At 35.1% G+C, this 8,504-nt stretch overlaps 1 long non-coding RNA gene across 1 annotated transcript in view; it reads left to right on the top strand.

Annotated features, from left to right (window-relative positions):
• Nucleotides 1-576: 576 nt before the first annotated feature.
• Nucleotides 577-8,504, top strand: part of LOC107655270 (uncharacterized) — a 14,203-nt gene continuing 6,275 nt past the window's right edge. Inside the window, exon 1 of the long non-coding RNA XR_001630413.1 lies at nucleotides 577-620. This is a non-coding gene — a long non-coding RNA (uncharacterized LOC107655270). The remainder of the gene's footprint in view (nucleotides 621-8,504) is intronic.

The following is an 8,504-nucleotide window of genomic DNA, read 5'->3' as shown; positions in this document are numbered from 1 at the left end:
TTTAAAAATTAGTGAAATGGACTTGGAGGGACAGAAATCTCTCGGGTTAGTGTTACGATGGTATCCAAAGTCTTATGGATTTGAAATGGCATGAGGGTGAGTTAATGATAACATAATGTTTATTTTTGGCTGAACTCTCCCTTTAATGCTTTGTCACCAATGGCAATCAGTCAATCTGTCGCATATAAAGTTTTTGACAAATGGTGAAAAGCTGTTTCTGTGACGCTTTTGCAGTGTCACTGAGGGCCCTGAAGCGGTCGCTGCTTCAGAAGCTAAAAATAAGTGATATTTGTGCCAAATGACATCTGGGTCACTTTGCAAAGAAACCATACAGGAAACATCTCACTCCGAGAGTGAAAAAACCAGTGTTGAGGGCAACGCATTATAAATAACGCAAGTTAAGTAATCAGATTACTTTTTTTTAAGTAACTAGTAAAGTAACGTATTACTTTTTAATTTACAAGAAAAATATCTCAGTTACTTTTACAAATAAGTTGCAAATAAGTAACAGTTCTATATAAATAAAACTTTTTATATTAAAACAAACAAGCAACCCCAGATAAGAAAACATAACGTAAAAGTAAAGTAACACATTACTTTCCATAAAAAGTAACTAAGTAGTGCAATTACTTACCAGTGAGTAATGCAATATTGTAACGCATTACATTTAAAAGTCAAAGTCAAAGTCACTTTTATTGTCACATCACCACAGCAGGCCTATCACCGTTGTGTCGTCAGCGAATTTGACGATTACGTTGGAGCTGTGTGTGGCTGCACAGTCATGTGTGTACAGGGAGTACAGGAGTGGGCTGAGGACGCAGCCCTGAGGAGCACCAGTGTTGAGGGTCAGCGGGGATGAAGTATTGTTCATAAAAGTAACTTTCCCCAACTCTTGAAAACACTGGCTCGGTGTGTTACGTCGTGAAATCACGAGTGGGGTGTAACTGGTGTGTTTTATGTCGTAGAATAAAACGTAAACGTTTTTTGATCTTGTGTGAATCACGTAACTTATTTTAGGGGATTTAACCAAACTCCCATTCAAAAAACCCATTGACTCTGGGACGATGGAACCGGAAGTGCTAAAATGCTAACTCGCTTCCAGGTTTTTGCCTACAAAGTGACGTCCTAGTTCCACCACTCTATTTGTGTATAGATAGAGTGGCGGCAAAAACCTTGCTCAGTTTGTATGCATCCTGACCTGGCATCGTTAGCTAAATATGGTCGCAAGTTCTGTCGTTACTAACAAAGTTCAACGACTCTGTGTTTTCCGATACCATAGTTCAACTGAACATTCGCAGACTTACGTGGTTGGAACTAAAGCTCTCGAATTTCTTGTTAGTATGACATGTGAGCCAAATTTTCCACCATTTTGTATTTTTGATGGAAAAATAACTATATTCTCTTAAAAACGTCCTCTAAGACCTTTTATCAGATTGTGTGATTGCCAGTGTTGGGGAAAGTTACTTTTAAAAGTAATGCATTACAATATTGCATTACTCCATAAAAAAGTAACTAATTACGTTACTTAGTTACTTTTTTATGGAGTAATGCAATATTGTAATGCATTACTTTTAAAAGTAATGCATTACAATATTGCATTACTCCATAAAAAAGTAACTAATTACGTTACTTAGTTACTTTTTTATGGAGTAATGCAATATTGTAATGCATTACTTTTAAAAGTAATGCATTACAATATTGCATTACTCCATAAAAAAGTAACTAATTACGTTACTTAGTTACTTTTTATGGAAAGTAATGCGTTACTTTACTAGTTACTTGAAAAAAGTAATCTGATTACGTAACTCGCGTTACTTGTAATATATTACCCCCAACACTGGTGATTGCACCATGTTCTGATGATGTAAAATAATTTCAATTAGTCTTTAAGTACTTTTTACACAGCAACGCTGATTTAACCAATGCCATGAGATTAGGGCGGGACTATTTGTTTGCCTGACCAATAGGAGAGAGTTTGACAATTACATTTGTCGTAACCTGTAGAAATTACTAGAAATTACACATTTAGTTTTTTTAGCAACTACAAAATGGTTACAACAGTTAGTCATTAAGTGGCTTATTGTAGATTTTTGAGAATAATTTGACAGGTTTTGAGCATATAATGTAGCAAAAGTTTTAGATTCGCATGCATTATTAGCTGTTAACCTCAGTAACTGAATTTACAGATATTTGCACGTTATAGCCATGATAAAGTCAAATGCATAGCAGTGTAGCTCTACTGTGCCAGATGCCACTGTTCAGTGATTCAGTGATGGCTGTTATAATTAATTGACCAAATTATTTGAGTTGAATCTGTCATATTTTGAATAAAGCTTAATTACGTCCTCATCACATGTTTCTTTCAGGGTACAGTTTATCTTAAAAATGAATACCATTGTACCTGTAAAAATAGTAGGTTTCTGGTCAGGGTTTTAACAATGAACTGGCACAAGAAGCAGCTTCACATTAAAGGGGTGTCCTCCACAAGTTTTCCAACACTGTGTGATTTTCCATTGGAGTTTCTCAAGGGCAGCTGTTTATGATGGTGTTTCCCAGTTATCCTGGAGTCCTGCCCAAACACTTGTTTTGTTTTGTTTCTTTGCTCAGTGCTGGAAAGAAAGCTTGTTGATGCGTCGTCTTGCTAAAGCACTCCCAGATGGAATGCAACTTTTATGAATATACTTCCCTCATTATTTCGGGCTTTACTTGTTTGGCATTGCGGCGACTGTTCTGTTCTTACGAGTAAAGAAAAAATGATTTATTGTTATAAGATGTGGGAAAATGAACAACTTAGTACAGTTGGTTAAACATATGTTTTATTAGAAGTTAATGCCTGGACCTCTGAAACTGGCATGTGTGTTATATGCAGATAGACAATGAATCAAAATGTGATATTTTTAAGCTATATGTCTTTAATAACACATGTATTGTGAATTTCCGTAGGCCTAATCTATATTTTTAACAGGAATCCACACAATCAGGAATTTCGCATGAGGCTGAAAGATTCCCCTCATGCAGATTTTGCATCGGGTTCAGTTGCTCATGCAAATTCACAACGATGGCAAGCAGAAACCTGCTTGTATTGAAAGTGACTTCTGAGTGAGTTGTGCTTCATACATCTCTACACTATCGATCGTTTATCTTCAGATTTTCATTGAAGAAATTCTCATTTTTAACAGCAATCCACACAAATTCATCACTAGATTATTGACATTTTTTCCGCTCGAGAAATTTCACTAATGTGATCACACCTTAACTATAACTGGCTTAAGAAATGATTCCTCATGAAAAGAAAAGTCCTTGACAAGATAGGGTATTATAAACATGTTACAAATGTGTTATAAATGTGTTATAACACAGATCACTAGCAATAAACATGTCAAAAACTAGTAGGACTCACATCAAATTATTGTCCTTTCATCACAATAGTTGACCTGAAAGTAGTGTCATACATCTCTACACTATCGATCGTTTATCTTCAGATTTTCATTGAAGAAATTCTCATTTTTAACAGCAATCCACACAAATTCATCACTAGATTATTGACATTTTTTCCGCTCGAGAAATTTCACTAATGTGATCACACCTTAACTATAACTGGCTTAAGAAATGATTCCTCATGAAAAGAAAAGTCCTTGACAAGATAGGGTATTATAAACATGTTACAAATGTGTTATAAATGTGTTATAACACAGATCACTAGCAATAAACATGTCAAAAACTTCCTTAGTAGGACTCACATCAAATTATTGCTCTTTCATCACAATAGTTGACCTGAAAGTAGTGATGGGGGGGAAAAAATCTTTTTGAAACCCTGAATCAATTGAACCACGGTGTAAATTCAATTAAAAATATGGAGAATGACACAGTTTACAAACCAACTGCAAGTGTTTTCATGTAATTTTTTTTATGTGACCTAAAAGTAATTACATACCATTAAATATGATGGTTTTGTAAAATGTATGTTCTTGTATAGTGCTTTTTTTTTGTATGTTGTTGGGCAGGGTTTGGCAAACTAAGTCCCTTTTGAAGCAACCAAATACTCTCCTTTTTGTATTATACACACATAAGTATTAAAATTCATTACACTAATTAAAAATAAACCTACATTATAAAAATGTCCTGAGATCTGTTAAAGCCATTGGACATTTTTTCATTGGGTTTTCATCATCAAGCGGCGAATCACAAAATATTTCGAAACCAAGGTTGAAAACAGTATGACCCAACAAAGCCTCATTTAAAATGACTTGACTTGGAGAGTTTGACACAAGCTCCCATGAAAGTCCATTTCCTCCACTAAATAAAAAATGGGAATAAAATAAATTAAAAAAATAAGGTAATTGTGACTTTTTATGTTACAGTTCTGACTCGTTCTGACTTGCAAGTATTGTGCGATTCTTTTTTTTTTCGTACAATTCTGATGAGTTTATATCTCACAATTATTCTTTTCTCAGAATTGTGAGTTCATATCTCGCAATTCTGAGCTTGTAACACGGAATTGTGAGTTATAAAGTGTGACATATAAACTCACAATCGTAAGAAAATACCAGTCTTTTTTTCCGCTCATAATTGCACTTTTTAGCTCACAATTGCGCGAAAAAAGTCAGAATTACAAGTTTGCATCTCACAATTCTGACTTCATTTTTTTGCAAATTGCAAGTTTATATCACACAATTCTGAGAAAAAAGAATTGCGAGATGTAAACTCACAATTGTGAGGGGGAAAAAAAGATAAAAAGTCGCAAATACCTCTTTTTATTTTTAATTCAGTGGTGGAAACGGGAAACCATAAGCTCTGAACCACTCATTTAAAACAAAATATTTGTAATTGTTTCGAAGCTTCAAGAAGCAGTGTTTCGAAATAGCCCATCACTACATAAAATTTGTAACTATGTTACGTTTTGGCGAATCAGTGATTTTTATACGATCTCATTCATATGATTTTATACAATCTGTTCACACACCACTGATGGTTAGGTTTAGGGATGGACCTTTACGCTTGCTTTTTTCTAAAAATCAAATGTTTTCGTACGTATCACATGGTACAAATTCATACGAAATCACCGCTTTAGTAGTAACTTAAATAGTTTAGTTTTCTCATACTTGTGCGTTTGAATTGAATTGTGTGCGTAGAGTATCTTTCAGGCCTTATATGAGTGAAGTCCAGTGTTTGCTCTTTTGAAGTTTGGGTAAGCAGGGACAGCGTGTCATGGACGTGGAGCTTGGACACGTAAACAGGTGATTAGCATCGCGGGAAACAAACAGAGATGGACTTGATGTGTGGATGCTGATCGGATGATTGCTGGCATGTGGGGCCAATTGGTGAACAAAAGGCCAAGTTGGGCTGTGAAGCAGATGATTGCTGACAGATGGAGCCTGAGCAGAAGAAGAAAGCAATCAGGTGGAAGCAGCGATATGGTTGCCATCAGGCGGATGTAAGAGCAGCATGATGTCAGAATGAGTCAGCGCCCCCCCAGACAGACTGATGTCAGTGTCCTGCCATGCGGGGTTGCCACTACCTCAGCCAACTACAAAGAGCTGGAGAACAGTGAACCGATAGCAAGAGCTGGAAAACAGAACTAATCAGACGCTACCTATTAGCACCCAACAGACTGATGTCAGCGTCCTGCCATGGGGGGGTTGCCACTACCTCAGCCAACTACAAAGAGCTGGAGAACAGTGAACCGATAGCAAGAGCTGGAAAACAGAACTAATCAGACGCTACCTATTAGCACCCAACAACCAACAGTACTGTGTGGTGGCTATGAGTACGTCTGGATCATATCTCCACCCAAAATCTACAAAATAAGAAATTGTTTTTTTTTTTGAATAAAGAAAATTAAAATGCAATTTTAGGAGATTTCCTTGATTTTTCTTTTACAGTGTGACACTATTTTCAACAGTTTAGTACCTTTTCTCTGCAAATTGTCATTGCTATTATGTTTCTGTAATGGTGAACTATTGAGTTTTTTTTGACGTACTTATTATTCTATTATTTGGTATCACTTTTACACTTTCTATTAGTTAACAATAATTCATAATTAAAATTAACTAACAATGACCAGTACATTTGTTACAGTATTTATCGATATGTTAAAATACTGTTCAATTATTAGTTCTAACAGTTGAGACTTTTAATTTTAGTGAATCTTAGTTTAAAACTACCATTAAAATAAAGAAATGCTTTAGATTTTTGATTTTTTTTTGCATTGTTAGTTAATGTTAACTAATACTAATGTTAGCAAGTGGAACCTGTTGTAAAGTTTTATCTAATATTTTCCTATTGTCCATTAATATTTATAAATATAAATATTAAAATATTAATATATTGATATTTTTACAGTGTATTACATAAAATTTACGTAAACGTAATCACAGTTCTTATAGTTAAATCAGCATTAAAGACATCTAATCCAACAACAGTGATGTATGAATATTTCATTATTATTATTATTATTATTACAACATGTCAGCTATTTTATTATTATGAAAGTCACAATGTATGATTTTATTTTTTTTCAAATTGACATTTCAGCTTTAAAAACTCAAAAAACATTTTATCCCATGTGTTGACAACCGCTCACCCCCTACTGATACATTTACTTTACCACATATCTTCATCAAACCAAATCACTCTGAAATGAAGCTTCTACGAGGCCCAATTGAACACCTGGGATGTCATTGAATAGAGTCGCAGTGAGCACTTCATCAGGACAGCTGTAATGATTTTACCACTTTGCTTTATTCCGGCAGTAACCATAACAGAGGCGGGAGCCATACAGTGGGCAATTGCTGTAAAGTTACCAGGACAAGCCAGAGACCTCCCATCATTAAGGGTGATGATGGACCCAAGAGGGACATCGACACAGTCTCCCTCCAAATCTTTGCTAGGACTCAACATCAATCTTATCCGTTTAGACAGGGCCACCTAGATTTAGGCAAAATTTGTGGTCACCATTCACATGAAGGTCGCCACTTTATTTGAATGGAAAAACCCAGTTTTTCTATAGTTGCATTAAAAATGTCATGGGAAAATTGGCTTATGTTGCTCTATTTAGGATGTTCAGCTAATTTTTTATGAGCTATTTTGAGTTTTCTGCTGCCCGAAGATTTGATTAATTGGGTCAATGTCAAGTGGTGGGATGATGGTTTTAATATTGCAAATGTTCATTCAGATTAATGCAATAGCAAGATGTCGCAGCTGTCGCTAGAGATTTTCCGCAAAGGACTGTGCTTTTGTCAGCTTTGTAGACTAAAGGTAATTCCACAGTTCTGGAATATGCTGCTGGTGCTCGTGTTAGTCTGTAGCTGAGCAACATAAAGGAAACAGGCAAAGCTCATTAGCGAAAACAGGCAGACAGCTATATAACATTCCTCCCTCTAAATCCATGTTTCATTTGTCATTCACTTGGTTTGGTTTGAAAAGATGGCAGAACTTGGTTTCAATCTAACATTAATGAGGTGCCTCTAAAAATAGCAGGCAAAATCATTTTTTAAAAAGTTGGAGAGGCAAAAAATGTCAGAGCATAATTCATGAGAAGACAAGTGTTCGGAGTGAATTACTTTAAGTAAATTATTGTGCGGAATGAAGCAGAAATGCTTAAAGGAACTCTTGGGATTCTTTTTTGGAATAATGCTGATCATTTCAACATTTTCAACTCATTTTTTAGGCGATTCAATTGGCTATAAGACACCTTTTCATGAGTACAATATTCAGTACCTGATTAGAAATGATAGCTTTATGACAGTCATTGCTTTACCAAGTGTTTAGTCTTAATCATGAAAAATGTATACAGTACATTACTGAAGCTAAAAATAATCAAATTCATCACTACTTATCAAATTAAGATTTTACTAATCTTTACTTACCACTATGTATACTAAAAAATGCAGTCACATTAGAGACAAAAAGGTCCATTGTCAATAGTATAATGAGGTGTGAAGCACTTTCAAATCAAGCAGCTTTCTGTAGATCAATGTTGCAAATTTGTGTGGAAAAGCCCAATTCAAAATCTGGGGCAAACGTTTCATATTATAATGACTGGATTTTACCCGAATTTGACAAAATAGCAATAAATATCACATTTACTGTTGCTTGGCCAAATTTGGTGGGTGAAATCCAATCTTTTCAATAGGAATCCTTGCGAACTGAAATTTCACATCGGATTCAAGATGACAATGCAAATTCACAGTGTTGGTTTACAGAAAGCTGCATGGTTTGAAAGAGACCTCAGTATAAGCGGTGCTTTGTCCATTGCTACACTATTAACAATGGACATTTTTGTGTGCAAAATTTCGACAAAATGTTGTTAATGAAGATGTCTCAAAGCCTAATTCAGCATTTATGCAGAGGAGTAAATCACCATGTTGTTGACATATCAATGAAAATTTGAATGTGCGATATTATCCCAAGATTATTAATATCTAAAATAAATAAAAGTGGTCCAAGGACTGACCCCTGTGGTACACCTTTCAGAAGTCAAAATATATAAATATATAAAAAGT

This window comes from Sinocyclocheilus anshuiensis, unplaced genomic scaffold, assembly GCF_001515605.1.
Source record: "Sinocyclocheilus anshuiensis isolate Anshui unplaced genomic scaffold, SAMN03320099.WGS_v1.1 scaffold988, whole genome shotgun sequence".
In the NCBI taxonomy this organism is placed as follows: domain Eukaryota; kingdom Metazoa; phylum Chordata; class Actinopteri; order Cypriniformes; family Cyprinidae; genus Sinocyclocheilus; species Sinocyclocheilus anshuiensis.
Note: the sequence above shows the minus strand (reverse complement) of the source record. Positions and strands in the feature narration are given on the sequence as shown.